The following is a 20,203-nucleotide window of genomic DNA, read 5'->3' as shown; positions in this document are numbered from 1 at the left end:
GCTGCAACACATTACCTTTACTGTATTCTCTCTAATAGAGCCCCATCTGTTAAGTTCCGTTCTTTGCAAACAATGGAAATCCTGCAGGTTTTTCTCTGCCGTCCTGCGCTGATGCAACAGGTAAGCAAACACCCACGCTGTACTGGAGGGGGTTGTTTTCAGCTTGGCTTTGTCGGAGTGACCAGAGAACAGTTGGAATGCGAAGGTATTTGCTTGCTTAAACACACGAATACTTATCTGCAGCGGGAGCCGCATTCCAGGTAAGGCAACGTGTGCGCAACTGGCAGCAGTTCAGACTGATTACACGAGAGTGTGCACGTGGGCACACAAAGACACACGCAAAAGCTGTGTGGCACCATCAAGTCTAACAAATTTATTCGGGCAGTGCTTTTCCTAGCCCAGGCCGTATTTCATCACATGCATTAAATGTTCCTCCCATGTGCATGAGGAGTGGCAGAGAGAAATAGTATAGGATTGTTTGTTTTAATTGTAAAAACGACGAGACCGTATGCCTGGAAAAAGCCAGGCGTACATTTTGTTACATCTCCACGCAAAGGGGCAGTGTATGCAAGATCAGAAGCCTGCATCCGTGCAAGGGGCTAGCCAGGGCGGGGTAGTTTCAAACCAGTCAACTGCCAGTAGGGAACCAGCCTGTCCTACCCCTAAAGAGCGAGGGACATAGTCAGTGCTGACAGCACCGTGCATCTGTTTCACATTGTGTTTAGGGTTCAGTCTGGTGGTGGGAACCTCTGGTATCACATGTTTTTATTTATAAGCAACATTCCTAAGTCACCTTTTGGCTCAGAAAAGCCAAAAAGGGACCACAAGTTATAGGTGACTTCCCCTGCAGAGGCACAGACACAGTCATGACCTTGAAAGGGGAAATCCGAGTAGAGATTTCCCGCACTCCACCCTGCAGCTGCAGAAAACACCACGGAGGCTTCTCTTCTGGAGACGTAACAGAGGATGGAAAGTGAGTGTTGCAGTGGGTGGAAAGGAAGACGGACAGATGAGGCGGATCCACAAGCAATATGAAGCTCTCGGTCTCCCAGCTCTGTTCCTGGTAAGTGAATGAACTGGGCAGGCTCGGAAGCCCCTCCAGCTCTCAACAGCCACGCAAGGGGCTTGAAGAGTATCAGTCACTTCTTCCCCTCTGCCTGGCTTTACTCAGCATCCCACAGGAGAGCTGGTGCGCTTCAAGAGGAGCCTCAGGACTCGACTAGTTACAGTGCTTGAAAACCGCACGGAACAAAACTGTTTTAACAGCCGAGCAGTGAAGGGGGCAAGTCTAACCTCCTCAGGGAGAAATTTCCAAAACTGGATTGCCACCACGAGTACAGCCCTTTCCTGTTTCCCATCAACCTAGCCTTTCTTGGTTTGTTTCTAGATGGATGGTTCCTGATGCTTCCAATCAGAGGATATTGTGCAGGTGTCCTTTTTCTTTCCTTTACCAACTTTTTTTTTACAGTAAGAAAGAAGTCGGAAGAAGCAGTAGAGTGCATTTCCTCCACTGGACACCCCCTCCTCAAATTTGGAGTATCGTCTAGATCTCTCACAGAATCCTGTAAAGGAGGCAAGGGGGCAAGCTGTATTAAAGCTTTATCTGCAAGCTGCTTAGCAGAATCTACAGAAATTAAACTATGGACGAGTCCATATGGCAGGAAGTGATCTTTCTGCTATCCTGGCCCCAAATCACTTAGGGCTATTTACCTATTTATTTAAAACATTTCTATGCCGCCCCATTCACAAAAAGCCTCGGCTAGGCTAGGCTAGGCTCCTCGAATTGTGTGCAGAAGCAAGCTGGAAGCCTGGGCCCTGGCTGTAGGGCTGGTGAAATGCAGACAACAAAGTGCACACCAGAAAGCGATTTCGCTACTGAAGTTGTCACTACGTGCAATTTATGCACACTCTTGAAGGGCAGCCCCACCTGGCGTGATCACCTTGCAGTGATCTAAACAAGATAAAGGAGCCCAGGACAGACAGTGCCCTTTTCACAGGTACCTCACAATCCAGCCTCAATCATTCTGTCCGGATGAGTGCCATAGGGTATTATCCCCCTGTAAAATAGATCCAATTTATCTAGTGACCACCCGATCATAGTGAAGTATTTGTTGCAGCTGGTATTCTTTGTATGCTTGTCCTCTGAATTTTTCTGGGACATAGGGGTAAGAGAATAAAGTATGGTACAGGTGTTGAAGACACAATTATATGTTTCAAGTCTGAAAAACTGCAACCCTGACATGTTCTCATAGAGTAAAGATGCAAAATGCACAGTAAATACAGTATTGGAAATGAGCACTCTGAAATAATACAACTTACTAGTTAATGAACTTTTAAAAAATCAAACACTTGATTATTTTATGCTTCTGATAAACACAGTATTTTCTCTTCTTCTAGTAATAAGCAATCTTACCCTGAAGATGGGAGAGCGGAAAAGCATTTATAAATACGTACTGCCTTGCTTCAGAGATACTTAACTTCCTTTCTTCTTTTTCCTGTATACCACTTCTCAGAAAACAGCACTTATTTGTCAAAAGCTATTGGCATTGTGCAGGAAGAAGAAATGTGTTTGTTGTTAAAAGTCCAGCATAATGACATTTACATCTGTTCATTGTTTAAAGAATAATATTAACTCTTCACTACCTGGGAACAGAAGGAATGCCATAAATGCAAAACAAGCAAGAACTGTGTTTTTAAGGCCTCTATTGCTAACTTAGCCTTCAAATTCCATCCAATGCTCTTTTTAAAAATATCACTTTGTCTTCTAATTTTGGGCACCATGAGGAGTGGAAAGTTTTCTCTGCTTCACTCAACAGGGCAAGGATCATGGTGGCATAACCTGCAAGCCAGCACAAACTGCCCCAGAATGGCTCCTCCAATTAAGGTTTCATGCATACCAGGGGGAATCTGGTACATAATTTCATATGTATGTTTCTAGTCTTTAAGATGCAGGGGTTGCAATGGGTGATAGCCTCACTCCCACAACTCCAGGATACTACTGAGAAAAGCAGTTTAAAATCTAGTACCAGATTCAGTCTGGGTTTAATTTGTGAGTCAAATAATATGTTACAAAGGACATCCATGACTGGATCTGCATTTTTAAGAACTTTTTCCCCTTTACTGGAGTGTAGTGATGGAAGGATCTCAATCTGATCAAATAAGCAGGAGAGTGGGATGCTTAACTGTTCTCGAGCCGAATACAATTTTCCTAAACATAATGATAGACACACCCTTCCATAATCATGCATGACATCTGGTTGCTCCATGAAGTCAAACTGAACAGCAAGAAGGTGCATGCTATCATTAACCAGCCTTTTATACTGGCAAAAAGGGGGCGCTAATTTCCATACAACTTGCATGTGCTACTTGATAGATACAGATGAAAGCAGAGATAAATACTATATTATTTAAATCAAATTGCAATACATCTCCCCCACAGTAGGGAACACTGTGCCCAGAAAACCTCCAGTATTGCTTCCTTCCTCTTGTCCAGGTGTTCATAGGCAATGTCCATGTCTCTTCTTCTTACAGCAAATTAATTGGATTTGGACAGGACAGCCTTTCAAACAGAAGACGGTCCTCTGAAAGCCCTTCAAATAGGGGGCAGTCCTCTATTTCGGTGGGATACATGGTCATCTATGTATTTAACAATGGCCTGCTAGCCAGACAGAACAAAGCATTCCAAGCAGGTGAGAGAGAAGCTGCTGGAGGAGGGACAGAGCCCTCTGTCCTTCTCCAAAAGGTCACCTGGTTTCTGTGCTGGCCGCACGGAAAGGGAAGCCCCTTTCTGCACACAGAGTTCAGGTGCTAGCAGAAGGAACTGCCCTATCCTTACTCTGGCAGGCTGCTTAAGCAAAAACAATGTTTAATCAGCCCACAAAACAAGAGTAGCAACCAGCATTGCCCTGCTGGCTGCAGAAGAGCTGGGCTTTCTCTCCTCCATAGGTAATGACTTTTATGAACTTAAATTTATAAGGCTGCTATTCTTTAAACAAAAAAATTAAAAAGGCTTCCCCCGTTCTCCCACATTATGTCCTGTTTGGTCCTTGCTGTAATAAATATGTCTGGCTTCACATCTATCCCAGCTTCAAAATGAACACAATTGCCATAAAAATGAGAAGTGGGTGCTTTTCTTTTAAAAGTGAACATAGTTCATCCCTGACAAATAGAAATATGTAAGACATGGAATCCCCAGGATGAGTTACAGGTAAGCAATTTACTCCACAGCTTAATATTAGGGTATGTCTGTCTCCCATATGGGACAAATTATGTTAGGGTCGTCACCAAGAAACTACACACATTTGATTCTGTATGTTCATTCTCCCTTTAGAAAGAGCCAATATATATGTGTCTCAATATTTATATTCCAAATGAACCTCAATATTCCTTCATGTTATTTGGAGAGGTTCTGTTCCATGTGGCTTCTATGTGTGAAGTCTGACCTGCCAAAATGTGAGACAGGGCCTTTTTAGTGTTGGTACCACTTCATGAAATGCTCATGCCATGTGAAAATATCTTTGTTTAGTAAGACCTCCTTCAATGGATTAATTGATTTTTCTTTGCTGCTGCTTTTATTATTTTGCATTAGCCAAGTTAAGATTTTATTCAATTATTTAAACTTTTGTATGCTACTTTGGATGATTTATTGAGAAAGTGACCTATGAATGTTGCATCCAAATAAATTGGAGGGAGGAAGTAAAACTTAATCAGTACTTAACTTAATCAATTGAGTTAACTTAATCAAACTTAATTTAATCAATTGAGAAAGTGACCTATGAATGTTGCATCCAAATAAATTGGAGGGAGGAAGTAAAACTTAATCAGTACACAGACATACACTCAGTTCTTGATGCATGATGTTTAATCCACTTCATGAGGATGTTCCATTTGTCAGAGACCCCAAGAAATAGCAGATTCCTCTTGAATGCCGTGTGACCATTGCTTTTTAAGAGAGCAGTCTGTCTTCCAAAACACGATCAACCCATACGTAACGGATCCCTCTTATCTCAGCATATTCCTCTACAGATTGCAAGGATGGAGCATTACGTACTTCCCCATCCTCTTTTGGTAGTTCTCCATTGTAAGAAAAGAATAGCAAGATGTGATTTCAGCCCTCTCAATTGCTGCAAACTGAAACCGTGATGAGAAAACCATATTTCCTAGGACTGACTTCTGTGGAAGCAGCGCATGAGGTGATGCAAAATCCAGCAATGCAGGAACATAATATTTTATCAAAGTGATAGAAAGGAAGATTATTTCCACTGAAGTGCTTCCTTGATGTGTTTTAACTGCTATACATGGGGGGAAATGAATACAAAGCCTTAAGCAATTATCTCCCTTCAAAGTCCTTTTGGGGCAGGGGAAAGGAGAGGTTCCAGCTGCTCTTCCAGGGCTTCAAGCAACTAAAATGGAAATCTAGTATGCACAGCCGTGCTCCTACACCGGACACCAGTGTAGCATAGGCACCAGGTTTACAACTAAGGGGGAAACAATTAGGTAAAAATTACTCTTTTTACATTGAACTCTGGCCTAAAACATCCCTTAAGAAATTAGCTGAAATCTAGTGACTTAAACATCAACATGCCAAATGGGGAACTACCTAACTTTGGAAAGGCACAAAGAAGCATTTCTATGAAGAGCTTTCCTTCATACAGACATGCTAGTCCAGACTTCCTTGGGTTTAATGACGGGAGCATAGTGACATGCCCCTGATGTTTGAGGCTGAGGGCGCTCAGCTCTTTGCTAAAGGAAAAGACGTTTTTATTTGCCTTCTTTATTGTGTCAGGCAGCATTTCCTAAGCTTTCGAGGGCTGAGTCATGCTGTCTTTCCAGAGTGAAATCTGGAACACAGGAAGCATCCTTGCATCATTAGACCTTCAGCGAAGCTAGCAGTTTTGTCCAGCCTTTGCCAACCTGATGCCCTCCAAATGTTTTGGAGTTTAATTCCAGATGTTGGCTAAGCTCTCTGGGACTTATGGAAACTGAAGTCCAAAACATCTGGAGGGCATCAGGTTGAGGAAGGCCAATAGCAGTCCTCCAGGGTTTCAGGCAGGAGCCTCTTCCAGACTGTCAAAGCTTGGGACATCAGCAGCAGTCTGGAGTGAGCCAGGAACCGAATGTCAGGTCCAAATGATGAACTGGGGAGTGGGTTGAGGAAGAAACCACAACTCGGGACCCAGCCTCAGCGCAAGCTCTCTCACTGCCTGAGCCAGGAGAGATCACATACTACTTCCAACACATCATATCCCTCATCCCCCTTTCTTTGGCTGCTGTCATGTTAGCTCTATGGAGGCCCATATAGCCGGAAAAAGCAGCATGTCCTCCAGCCACGTGTAATTACGGTAGAAGAGGGTGTCCACTGCTCCAGAGAGGCAAATGTCACAGTGGGAGAACAGCTGGCCGAACTCTCTGGAGGCAGGAGTGAACAGCATAATGCACTGTACCTCCTGCTCTGCTGCCTGATGCAGGTGCCTCACCCTCCTTCACGGGTGGGCTGGCCACAACTCTCCCAACGAGCTAGTTCTCGGGAGAAATTAGAACATAGGATCAAGAAGCAAGATAGCAATCAGTACTGAAGAACAGTCAAGGATGCAGTAACGCAGCATAGCTCAGGATAATGCAGCGCAAGTGGGACACAACTGGATCAGGAAGTCCGGTTATGTTCTTTCCTATCTAAGAAGATCCAGGGAGCACAGGGATTCCAGGACCTGATGGTACTTCTATTGAGTAATGCATCTCATGAAGCAACCCCACACAGGGATCCAAACACTCCTGGTCCAGCCCTACCTGGAGACACCAGGGATTGAGAATTAGAACTTCTGTCTGCACAGTGTGTGGTCTACCAATGAGGTATGACCTGTTAACAACCAAGTTTACAGTGACTCATTGCATATAACCTTATAAGGGTGGGTAATTCTTGGCACTGAGTATGATTGTATCATTCAACAATTTCTGAAGAGGCAAGCAGACACCCAGCAGACATATGAGGTTGCCTGGAGAAAGAAGACACTCCCAGAAGTTCACAGAAACCTATCACTGTATGTTAGTTATTTTCTTGGGGTCCCTGTAATTAAGCTTTTAAATGCAGTTTTCAGTTTTTTAAATGCTATTGTAATGGTTAGATAAATAGCTAACAGAGAGAGAGAGAGAGAGAGAGACAGACAGACAGACAGAGACTCAAACAATGAAACAAAGCACCTTCCCTGAAACTGGTGCCTTCCATGCTAGCAAGGATGATGCAAGTTGCAAGCTACTTGGAGGGCACCAGGTTGGGGAAGGCTGAATTATATTTTAACAGGTTCCAAAACAACTCAGGTTTCTTGACCATGTGCTTGTTTGGCTTACCTCTTGGTCTCAGTGCTTAACACTAACAATCCATGAGGAGCTGTAATATGATATGGCTGACTATATACAGCATGACAAGCAACCCTGTGGAGTTACCATAGTTTGTGGATTTTATTTTTTTTTAACCATGAAGTACCTGACAGATGATCAAGTTATTTCTACATTATCATGGTTTCCGTCCTCCCTGTTCAGTCTTCTAATAGTTGGCACATATCCCATCGCCCACTGCATGTGAAATTCACTCCAAGGTATTTTGCTCATACATTGTCTGCATTGCCTACTCCTTCCCATTGTTCTGCTTATCTGTTACTAGGCAGAGAAGCACAGCAAAGGCTGGGTGAATGGAGCAGCTTTTAGAGTGACCACTGTGATGGTTGCACACAAGGACTAGCCAACCAGGGTTTGGACAATACGACAAACCATTGTGGTATTTCTTACTGTAGTTCATAAAGACCAAACTTAGTATGATAAAATACCACAACTGGGTTTGGACAACACAACAGACCAACAATGGTAACCCCCCCACCACCACCACCATTGCTTGTTATGTTGGCTGCCTCAAACAATCTACGTAGGAAAATCCTTTACTGAAGTTCCTTTGCTCCAGTTCTGCAGTAATACCTATCAACAAGCAAGAGTCCAGCTCTTGAAAAAACTTGAAAGGTTTAACTTTGGTGGGATTCTGCATCCACTTTTTATCTAATTCAAGCGATTAGGCAAGCTGTTACACTGCCCCAATCTGCATGGATTCCTTCATGCTTCTGTAGTCAAGGTGTTGGTTATTGCCTTCAAAAAACAGCCCAACCAATGCACTTCTTAGAGCAGGGTGGGCAGAAGGAATGTACTGATATAAATTGCAATATATCAGCAAGCAGTTCTAATTCCCAACTGTTAAACAATTATCTTGTTGTTTTTGTTCTGTGCCATCCAATTATTTGGCTCTCATCCCTTATGGCACCCCTATGGATGAGAGCCCTCCTCAGCTCTTGTAAACTCAAGACTGTGGATTCCTTGATGGAACTGAGCCATCTCATAGTTGGTTCTCCTTCTTCTTCTGCCTTCTTCCTAGTCTTACAGTTTTCTCAGTGAGTCATGACTTCTCATGACGCGCTCAACAGTTTCAGTTTTGTTATTTTTGCTCCAAGGGAAGGTTCTGGCTTAATTTGATCTAGGGCCCATTTCTTCATCTTTCTTCAGTCCAGGGTATTCAAAAGCTTTCCTGCAACACCATGTTTGGAACAAATCGATTTTCTTCCAGTCAGCCTTCTTCACTGTCCAGCTTTTACACTTATACATACTGATGAGGAATACAATAGTATGGATTATCTTGGCCTTGGTCTCCAGTGAAATAGCCTTTCTAGTTTCTTCACTTCTGCTCTTCAAGTCTGAGTCTTCTAACTTCTTGGCTGCAGTCTCCCTTTGAATTTATGAATATGCAAAATCTTCCACAATTTCAATTTCTTCACTGGTGACAGTAAAATTCTGCAATTCTTCTGTAGTTTTTTTGTTTTGTTTTGTTTATCTCAGTCGCAGTCACGCTTTTGTACTTTTCCTCTTTCACTTTCATCAGCAGTCATTTCAATTCGTTGCAGCTTTCTGCCAGTAAGATGGTATCATCTGCATATCTTAAATTATTGATGTGTCTTCTGCCAATGTTCACTCTTTCTCTGATCCTAATCCAGCTTTTCTTATATGTTCTGTGAACAGATAGGGAGATAAAATACATCCATCTGATGCCTTTGCCTCTAGGAAGTCTATTTTTCTGTATTCTGTCCTAACACTAACTTCTTGTCCACAATACAGGTTACACAACAGGACAAAAAGTGCTGAGGCAAAGCCATTTATTTCAGAGCCATCCATAGCTTCTTGTGATCCACACTGTCAAAGTCTTTGCTATAGTCTATAAAACACAGACTGATCCTCTTCTGAAATTTTTTGGTGTTGTAGGGAATGAACTAGACAGTTATTCCTGGCATGTTTTCCAAGGTGAGGGTTGCATCAACTCTTCTGATGAGGACTGTGAAGACTGGGAGAACAGGGGAGGTGGGGTGGAGGGGCAGAGGAGGGTGAGGTGGTCTCAAGGGCACCGCAGCCAGATTCTCAGACAGACCATGGGATCACACAGGGTCTGGAAGAAAAAGGAGAGGTCTGAGGAAAGGAGGAAGATGAGTCCATGTCCTATCCAGTCTCTGACCCCATGACATGGTGTTGGTATTGAAGAGCAACCCAGTTAGAGGGCTTGTGTAGGTCTCACAGGCTAGCCCTTCACCAGAGGGACCCACCCAGAGGGGTGATTATTGTTAGTTGCGAAGTCGTGTCCGACCCATTGCAACCCCATGGACAACATTCCTCCAGGCCTTCCTGTCCTCCACCATCCCCCGAGTCCACTTAAGCTCACATCGACTGCTTCAGTGACTCCATCAAGCCACCTCATTCTCTGCCGCCCCCTTCTTCTGTGGAGCCCAGCATTAATGAAAAGGAGGGGTTTTGGAAGTAGTTTCTTGTTTGGGTTCAACTAATAACTCTGTTCATGTACAAAGACTAATCTTTCAGTTGCTGAAGCTTGTCAGCGGTGAACTGGCAATAAAGAGCTATTTTGCAAAGGGATTGTCTGTTCTGGAAGCGCGAAACAATAATGGGGAAATGTGGTTCCCAGCAGGAGTGCGCCTCTAGCCAACGTGCATTTGCCCTTCTCGTTCATGTAGGGTAACATCCTTTGTTGCAACACCCTGAGCATCACTTTGCTTACATGGAAAATTAGTGCAATGTTCCCATGGCTGCTGCACTCCTTAGTATCTCCTTTCGTGGGAATTGGAATGTATACAGAATGTCTCCAAATGGACTGTGGGATGTTGGTTTTCCATATTTGTTAGCATATTTTTGTTAGGATTTGGACTGATTCTTTTTCTGCACCTTTGAGTAGTTCTATAGGTATCTGGGTGCTTCATTCCTTCCAAGTCCTTTCAGAACAGCTTTTACTTCACATTCTAATGTTGTAATCTCTTCCTCATAGGGTTCTTCTTCAAAGGAATCTGTCATCCTTTTATCTCTTCTGTACAGTTCTTTCATATAATGTTTCCACCTTCTCTTTATTTCATCCTGGTCAGATAGTATGTTTCCCTGGTGATCTTTCAGAATTCCTAATCTAGGTTTGAATTTCCCTTTGATTTCTTGGATCTTCTGGAAGTTGTCTCTTGATTTTCCTCTTTTGTTCTATTTCTTGGCACAAGTTCTTGTAATCGTTCTTTTTATATATAAGGGATAGCTACTGCAAAGTTGCATTCAGGATTCTGACCCTAATTCTGTCACCTTTTGCTTCTTGCTGTTGTGTTTCTTCAGTTATCCCACTACACTTTTTCTTTCTTTTTGCTACTGAAATTGTTTTTGGTATTCTTCTCTAATAATGTCTCTGGTTTCAGTCCACAGTTCTGGTTCACAGCCAAATGAATTAAGTAATGCAAATCTGAATTCTTTATGTGAGATTTAAATTCCTCAGGGATTTTATTTAAGTTCTATTTTGGCACTGTGCTTCTGGTGGTGATCTCTTTTTACTAATTTTTATATTGGTAGCTCATGGTCACAACCAGAATCTGCTCCTGGTCTTGTTTTGGCAGAAAGAATACAGATTCTCCATCTCCTGCTTCCAAGTACATAGTCATTTTGATTTCTGTATTGTCCATCTGATGATGTCCATGCATAAAGCCACCTGATTGTTGACTTCTCAGAATTCCATGAGGCATCTTTCTGCTTTGTTTCTATGCCCAGTTCTCCATAGCATGTGATTCTGTTTGTTTTCTGCATTTGCATTCCAGGCACCAGGATTTCAACATGTCTTGTTTTGGTGTGTTATCAATTTCCTCTTGGAGACTTGCATAAAATGTTCCATTTTTCCTCAGCATCTGGTGTTGCAGCATAGACCTGAATGATAGCTATGTTGACAGGTTTGCCCCTCCTAGTTTTAAATTAGAATGTTGAAATGAATAAAGCTTATGGGGAAAGCCAGGAGTGTATCTGTGTATGAAACCACTACAAGCAAATTCTTGATTGTAAAAGAAATTCCTACCTGAGCATGGGCTCAGAAGTATCGCTAATTCTAAGCATGTGTCTTCCTCACATGCATAAGCTGCTATTTTTGTATCTGGTCACCCTCAAGTTTATAGTAGAAAAAAGCCCCAAGTAGCCAAAATTCTGCCCATCCCTATTCAAGAATTGCTCAACCCATATTTTCCTCATTGATGTCTGTCAGTTCACCTACTTGATATCTGTCCCTTCTTTTACTGAAAGCCATTCTACTAGGCATCTTGAGCATGTTTTTTTTAAATAAAAGGACCCATGTTTTAAAAGTCCCTATTTACAGACCTCTGGGCTGGATCCCTATCTCACTCTGTTCCTCCACCAGATTAAGCTGTTTTTGTTTTTAAAAGCATTCCCTCCTAGGTCATTTTTAACGGTGACATTTTGAAATTTCTGGCAAATGGATTTTTAAGTGTTTTCACTGCTGCTGTCTAGTATCGATGCGCTCCGGCCAAAGTTAAACACTTTTAAGTCCCACTACTTTCTACTGGAGAAATCCGAACATGTGCGCATAAAATCAATGGAACTTTGGCTGGATCATGCCTGATGTTCTTATAGTGTTTTATTGCTATTTTGATGGGATTTTAAGTTTTGTTTGCATACATGTTTACAGCAATGTAACAAACACATAAAATACTTCTATCTTGTAAATTACCCTCTAATTCACATTTAATATACTGCAGGAGAGAGAAGCACCTTATCATTCACACATAAACAAATAATAAATGAAAGGAAGCTGCATAGCAGGTTAGAACCAGATGCTGTAACAGATGCACAGCTGCCTTGAAAACAGTAGCCCTGACTTTCCCTCTCCTATCTTCCCCGAAATGCCTTGCAACACGTAAGTTTAGACTATGACATCACAGCACTGCTTCTCCACTCCTGCCACTTGTTGTGACATCATGCACAGCCACAGTGACACAGTGGCTAGAATATCAGGCTTGAGAATATGGAGTCTTGAGAATCAATCCCTGATCAATGGGTCGCCTTGGACTAGGTGCTCTTGCAGCCTAGCCAACCGCTGAAGATAAAACAGGGGCAAAGACAGCCATCTATGTTTCCTGGGGCTCCATGGAGGAAGGGCGGGATAAACATGAAGTACATAAATGTTACACCGGTCGACATTAGCAAGGAGTGGAGAATGAAACACAGGACTGCTGTTTTTGGCGGTTGCCATACGTCTGTCATAGCCTTCCAGCCTCAGTGACCAGGTCAGGTATATACTCTGCCAGGCTAAGAACATATGAAACAGATCTACAGGGAAAGCTCCAGCATAAATACCACAGTGTGTTTGGGTAGATACATTTGTCTGTTTTCCTTACAAAGTTCCCACACAGCAAAAATATACAAGTTCTACAGAGACATCACAGAGGAAAGACAGCTCTGGTGTTCCAGATTTAGGGCTTCTCTACATAAGTCATTTAACCTGGTGTTTCACTGAAACTTCTTCCACTTTCTTTGTGCGAGTAAGAAGGCATCCTTTGCACTTGGGCTTTTTTCTGAAGGCTTTCCTTCTGATATGTTTTGTTACAAAACTGCAAGGTGACAACAGCACAGTATAACGCAATTGCCAAAACACATGGGCTTGTTTTAGCGCGATAGCAAAGAGATAGCTGATTGTCCTCATTCTTTAAAATGGCTGCAAAACACAGCAGAGGCTGTTGACAATTTTGTATAAAACTGCTACAAATACCATGAGTGAAGAAATCACATGTGCATAATAAATGCCTCATGTAGAAAAGCTCTTAGCTGAGTACATGAGGAAAAAATGTCTTTTGTTGCTGACACTTCATTTCTATAAAAAAAAAGTTCTGAATTTTAGGAAAATACGGGGAAAGAGATCAGAAATGAATCCTGCTGAAAAGAACAGGTCTTTTCACCTTGCCAAACTAAAGCCTATTTGTTCACTAGAACAAATTGCCAAGTAGATTTTGCACCCATTGTGAAATTTACAAGGTTACTGACTTTGCCACTTGGATTCTTCCTCACTTTGGCATGTAGGTTAACTCTTTGTCATTCAAAGCAACTTAATTCAATCCCTGTTTTAACAGCAGCCAAACAAATAAACAAAAAATGGTTTAAAATTTCTAAAAATCTGTTGAATATGAAAATGGAGAAGTAGGACGTGCAGGTGAGTGCCATGGTTGGAATGAGAGGACTGGAAATAGGCCACTGATAACTGTACAGCAATTGTCAGAACTAGTGTGGTGAAGTGGTAGGCGTGTTGGACTGGGACTTAGAAGATTCTGGTTCTAGTCCCTGCTTGGCCATGAAGGTTCCTGGGTGACTTTGGGCCAGTCACTGACTCTCAACCTCATATAATTTTTGTGAGAACACACTGGTGAGGAGAAAGATCCTGTAAGCTGCCTTGCATTCCTCGCCAGAGGAAAAAAGGTGGATATAAATTTAATGTAATAATACTATATTAGTGACCTTAAAAATCAGAAGGTCAGCAAGGAGGCATGTGGACCTGGGTCCTGCTGACTGGGAAGGAAGGGGGACAGCAAAAAAGGTGGCAGGAAGAGCCACTAGATTTGGCACCAGATAGGTTACCAATGAGGGAATGTGGCCCTCAGCAGAAGCAAGTTTCCCGTTCTCGTTGTGACAGCTTTTGGAACACTGTTTCTATGAAACGTACTGTCAGGTACTTCCTCACTTGTGACTGATGTCGCCAGTCACAGCTGGGGTGGAATCTACTGGCATGCTGTAGGAAATAACACCTACAGCTCGACAGCAGCCCAGTAGTCAAACCATAGACAAGGCCAGCCGAGAAGGAGAGAAGGAGAACAGGGAGGTGAAACTCCATGGCAGTGGTACGGTAGGCAATTCATGCCAAGCCAAGAACCCTGCATGTGTCATGAGCATGGTTTTAATATTTATAGACTTGCCGAACCTGCTAAAAACCCATCAAAGGGATACATAGCAATTCTGACCAAGGAAACCTTAAAAGGGAAACAAGAATATGGATAGATTGACTTTGTCATTGAAGGAGAAAGAAGGGACTCTTTTTATTATTGGCTAGAGAAACGGGACTTTGTATAGATTTGAATATGTTTCTAAGTTATCATAAATGGAAAAAAATGTGGGAGCTGACCCAGCAGGTCTGATGTTTCTGATGACTGATGTTGTTTTTAGTTTTTCTTTGTTTTAGGGTTATTTTAAATAAAACTTATTATAAAAAAAAGAATATTTAAAATAGTGAAGGCCTTTGCATGACGTATTTTGAAAGGGCAACTTGAAGAATTGTTGTTATTTTATTTCTGTACCACGCAACAGCTGCAACTCTTTAGGCAGTTCACAACAGCATTTTAAAAATAACAATAAAAGATACATCATACTAAAAGATATTAAAACATCATAAAAAGTTTACAGTACAAAAGCTGGGTTCTTGTACCCTTTCTGAAAACCAAGAAAGTGGTGGGTTTTTCAACATATGCAGCTGGTAATTCATAAGCCAGCAAGATCAACTTGAGAGTTCTCCAGTAGCCAAGAAAGATGGAGGTAAGAGCCAGGGCAGAAACAAGAAGGCTCAGGGGGTGATTAACCTGCTCCCATTCTGAGACTGAGGCCTAAATAAACAAACAAATAAACAAAACCACAGGGAAAGTCATGCTAACTACTCCATATTCACTGTAATAATAATGTATGGCCTCAAGAATTCTTTGCAATGCATAAGGGTTTCTCAGCAGGCAATTCAAAGAGGAAAAAATGCCTTGCAGGAAAGCAGTTTAGAAACTATTACATTAGACAATGGAGTGAATAGTCCATAATTCATTCATTCCAAATGAATATTGCATATTCATTTAGTGTCTACCCATCACTGTATCTTATGCATGGTTCACATTCACCTAACACATGAAATTGGCTCCTGTAGTCTATTAAGGGGTTGAGCTCTAGCTTTTCTTTGGGTGAAAGTTGTACCATTTGAAAGTTTTTCAAATATGTGCCATGTTTTAAGCCTCGAGATATGATCTTACATACCATCTTTTTTTAATATCTCGTTATTATCCTCAGGTTTTTTGGAAGGGCCACTATTTGCCTAGCTGCAGATGATTAAAATTTAACCGGATGCTCCCAGAAACCTTAGTGGAACAAAACCATATCAATTTATTTAATAACTTTCAAAGTGAAACTAAAGTCTTGTTCAAATCATGTCTCCTCTGATTTAACTAAATACGCACCACACATATTGTAAGGCTCTGTGAATAATTAACAAACTTAATTGAACACAGGAGATGGTACTTTTCTTTCCTTTTGAAAGCCACTAGAATAGTTAAAAATAATTTTGTTTTGTTGCTTCTTCAAGGATTTATCGACTTTTAAAAATGTCTTTGTTACAGCAGCTTTTAAACCTCATTGAACATAAAAAGGGAATTGACTGTCAGCATCAAGCTGGAGGGGGAGACTGTGTGCACCCAATTTTAGTGCATAGACATACCTCAGGATTACAACCAATTGTCCACAATTCACCAAGTTTTCACAGAACTAAAAGATACGCCTGACGCGTTTATAGACCAGCAACTGGAAATACTGGAGCCAGTTCTGGCTGCAGAGATGAGTCAGCCACACCCATTTCAGTTGCCAGGATCAAGGGAAGTGAAGCAAGGGCCAACAGCTATGAAACCAGGTCTTGCTCAAGGGGGGCTGGCTCCCTCTTCCTTCAAAGTAGTCCTCCCATGAAATTAACTGCTGAGCAGATATTTAAACATATGCAAAAGGCACCCTGTGCAAAGAGTTCAAAAACATGTAATGTCTTGGAAGGGTATTCCGACCACAAAAAAGTTGTTCACAAACAGGTTTAAGATGCAGACCAGAGCTTATACAGCAGGAAGCCAGCAGACAATTCTCTCATAAGTACAAGAGACAGAATGGAAAATAACCTGCTAAATAATATGCTTTCCATGTGACCAAGTGGATTCCGGAATACTGTGTGTGAGTGTAAGGACACTTGGAGCACATGTGTTGAATAGGAAAGAGGAGATTATGCCATAATCTTGTCGACCTTACTCCCACTACAATGAAAACCCTTGCCACAGATCCTTTCAAGGACAGCCCCACTCCCTGCCCCCAAATGGAAATGAAAGTCTGACAGAGATCCTTTAGGGACTGAAAAATGTTTGAATCCAGAGTGCAAAGTGTGCTGACCGCAAACATGTATGCAACAGAATTGTGTTTCTTTTTCCTTACATACCTATCATTCTTGAAAAACAGGAAGAGGAAATTAATGCTTCCTTAGAATTTTAATGCTGTGCCCTTGAACTGTTCAGGCTGTTAGCTGTTGCTAGCAGTCTCCCCAGGTTTCAATCTTTGCAGGGTAAAGTTACTACAACAGAATTATGCCTATTGTTGCAATGTACTGCTGTTATGGCAGACTCTTACCTTTTTAATGAGCAATATAATTAACAAGGATCAAACTGTATTTGATCCTTCTAACAAGTCAAGTGGTTTGCCCATCCAATCTAAAATTGGCTGCTTGGATTGACATTAGTTCTCCAAGGGTCTGTTGCTTCACTTGCCACCCTGTCTTTAATCAACTGCAGGTATTAGGTAGTGAAAATGGGACATACCATGTGAAAGACCTGTCCTTTAACACTGCGCTATGATACCTCCCACAAACTCTGCAGTCCTTGGATGGATTTTTCCCATCAGCAAATAAATAGAGCTTGAGTTCCAGCTAAAGAGAATAGTAGCTAGGGACAAAAGTTCAAAAGTAAAGTTCTTGAAAAACAAATCATGAAATACACGATTGATGGATCGTTTTCCTAAATGGGTACGGTAGTGTTTGCTGAAAAGTTAATAAGCATAACAGATAAATCAGAGGAACAATTGGAAACAACAGATTTGTGGAAATGTGGCTTCTACCAAATAGTTACGGAAAGCAGTAACAGCCAAGAAGACTGGAAACTGAAACAAGAATGATATTGGTAGCAGTAGAAGGTGAATTTTATTTTATATCTCATCTTAAAGTCTCATGTATGCACTAGAATATCTGAGAAACAATCTGCAAACAACTGTGTACATTGTATAAGATTGTTGTTTTGGTTTATGTTGCTAGTATTAGAGCAAAACTGAAACAAATACATACAGCTAATCTTCTTGATCTGTGAATCTACAAAAGAGATAAATGGAGGACCTTCAATGTAGATACAGAATAGAAGCAAAAATAAAGATACCACTGAGAAAATGGAGGGAGGAGGGGATTTGGTGGAGAAATACCACAAGCTGCACATAAGCCAGAGATGCAACTGCAAAAGCCCAAGTGGGGCATCTTGTGCTGATGTGAAAGCTCCATGCTGGCTGCCAGTCACACGAGCTGTTGCACCTTGCCCTCTTGTTCCTGCAGAGGACTCTGGGATCTTAGGGGGTCTGCCCAGTCTCCATTCCTTAGGCCAGTGGTGGTGAAGGTATGGCACACATGCCACAGCAGGCCTGCAGAGCCCTCTCTGTCGGCACGCAAGCCAAGTTGCCCCAGCGAGCCAAGTTGCCCCAGCAACCGAGCATCGGATAACAGTGCACATAGGGGCCATGCGCATGCTCGGAAAGGAATAGCGGCGCCAGGTGATGATGTCACAAGCCTCCACTCATTAGCTGCAACTCATCTGAGCTTTCACATGGCCGGTCAGTGCACTGCCAAGGATAGATAGATAGATAGATACTTGCTTGGACTGGTTGCGAGTTTTAATACATTCATTTTTATTAACACAAGATTTTAGCTTTGAGTTTTCTTATGACAAAATGAAATTTAATATCTAAGATTTAGCAAAGAGATGTTCTAATTAAGAGACTGTTTGTAACATTGAAAGCTCTGTTATTGTGTTTTTCTTTTAAGACAAAAGATGTTAATGTATGAGTTGTTTTTTCTGAACTAAAACCTCAGTATTCAGGTTTTATTGCAGTGTTGGCACTTTGCGATAAATAACTGGGTTTCGGGTTGCAGTTTGGGCACTCGGTCTCTAAAAGGTTTGCTATCTCTGCCTTAGGCTATGTTCCACCCTCAGGTATGATGCCACTAATTCAAAGTCCAGAATTCTGACATGTTGCCGCAGCCTACCAGGTTCTCCTCAAATTCTTTGCAATTCCACCTTCGATATCACCCAAGCCTACACCTTTAAATAAAAATGGGAGGGGACCACTTATCCCTCCAATTGTATGTTTACCTTTTGCTCAAATGCGCAAGCACATTTTGACAGCAAGGTGTTCCTGCAAATACTGAGCCGAGTGGCAGCTCATGCTAAGTTGCCAAAAGAAAAATAGCAGAATATTTTCTGGGCAGGATAAGATAGGTTGGCCGCTGTTATTCCAAGAGGCACATTTGTTCGGTATTCCATGAGCCTCAGAAATAAAGCATCCATTATCCAACTCACAGTGACAGGTTTTGCAAGATATCTTGCTGACATTCTCAGAGTCTCATGAAACGTACTAAATTCCCACAGGGTTGCAAAGGGTAAAATTAGCATGTCTGAAATAATAATTTTATATACATACACACTCACTCACTCAAGTCTGCCACTTGAGCAGATCATCTATTTTCCTGAATCTCGCCTCAAGAGACTGAAAGTGAATGGGTGGGAGAAAGCCAAAAACATTGGGAATGGAAAACAAAGCATTAGAGAAGAATTTCCTACTCTAAACAATGTGTGTGGTTAAAAATACTTTTGACTGAAATTTACCCTAGGCCTAAATATGCACTATTTATATGAGAGTAGCCTATGTCCAAGATTTTTGCTGAAACATAAGAAGCTGTACAAGGCTGCAAGAGACATTTAAAGTTTATCCCTTGGTCAACTAGTAATAGAAAAAAAACTGATTCCAATGGCATAGTAGAGCCAGGCTCTTAGAGTTGAAGTCTTGGGATTTATTTTATCAGGAGGGCCAATTACATCATCTGCCCATCCCCTCAGACTTCCCTGTTTCCTCTGGGCTTAGCTGCTCTCCTCACGGTAGCTGGGAATGAGGAAGACTTTTTGCAGAAACAATATACCATTGTGAGCTACCCCATGCACACAAATATAATACACAGCCAGCCATCACTCCATCTACACAGCTAGCTACCTTGTTGGGGACATGGCGAGATCACCCCAAAAATGTCCTGAAGGATGACCATGTTCATTCTTTGCAGAAAAAACAATGAAGAGCAATGCTTTAAAGACTAACAAGTATAACATGGCATAAGGTGTCATAATGAGGCACACTTCAGCTGGGTTGCAAACAGCTACTGTTAGTAAGATTGTTCTGCATTCAATTTCCACACTTATTTTCTATATTTAATTTCCTCCTGACTTTACTGTTTACAGTCCACACAACCTGTCCCATTACATGTTTCTACCTCTATCTCCATATTGAAATTCTCACTAAAATCATACACATCGTGCTGTACTCCATGAAAACTAGAGAAATAATAAATTTGTTAGACTCCCTAGTGCTACAAAATGCCTTGTTGTCCAATTTTAATAATATCTCATACACTATTTATGTTTTGTTTTTCTTCCTTCAGGAGACCTCCCTAGCAAATAAAATCAGCAAACATTACTTTCCCCCAAGTTACTGTCCAAGTAACTATATGTTTTGTTAAGTGAACTCTTCATCTAAAGAGCTAAGGATATACTGTCTTTCTCCACTCACTCACCCTTTTTCGTAAGGTTCCTTGGCACACCAATAGGACAGTGTTGTCCCTTTATCTCCTTGTCATGGAAAGCTCCACCAGCTGATGGGTATGAGTTCCACCCATACTGGAATGTAGGCTGGAATCCCAGGTTCCAATCTCAGCCTGAGTTATCACCTGAAG

The 20,203-nt window shown here is 41.8% G+C and overlaps 1 protein-coding gene across 12 annotated transcripts in view; it reads right to left on the bottom strand.

Annotated features, from left to right (window-relative positions):
* Nucleotides 1–20,203, bottom strand: part of CALD1 (caldesmon 1) — a 203,995-nt gene that overhangs the window by 54,209 nt on the left and 129,583 nt on the right. The window contains exon 1 of one of the 12 annotated variants that reach the window (XM_044455654.1): nt 16–3,597. The exons of the other annotated variants lie outside the window; for them this stretch is intronic. The gene's annotated coding sequence lies outside the window, so the exon portion shown is untranslated. Of the gene's footprint in view, nt 1–15; nt 3,598–20,203 lie in introns of those variants that run through there. 12 annotated transcript variants of the gene reach the window in all.

This window comes from Varanus komodoensis, unplaced genomic scaffold (assembly GCF_004798865.1).
Source record: "Varanus komodoensis strain SLA01 unplaced genomic scaffold, ASM479886v1 scaffold8, whole genome shotgun sequence".
In the NCBI taxonomy this organism is placed as follows: Eukaryota; Metazoa; Chordata; class Lepidosauria; order Squamata; family Varanidae; genus Varanus; species Varanus komodoensis.
This window is presented reverse-complemented; position numbering and strand designations above follow the sequence as displayed.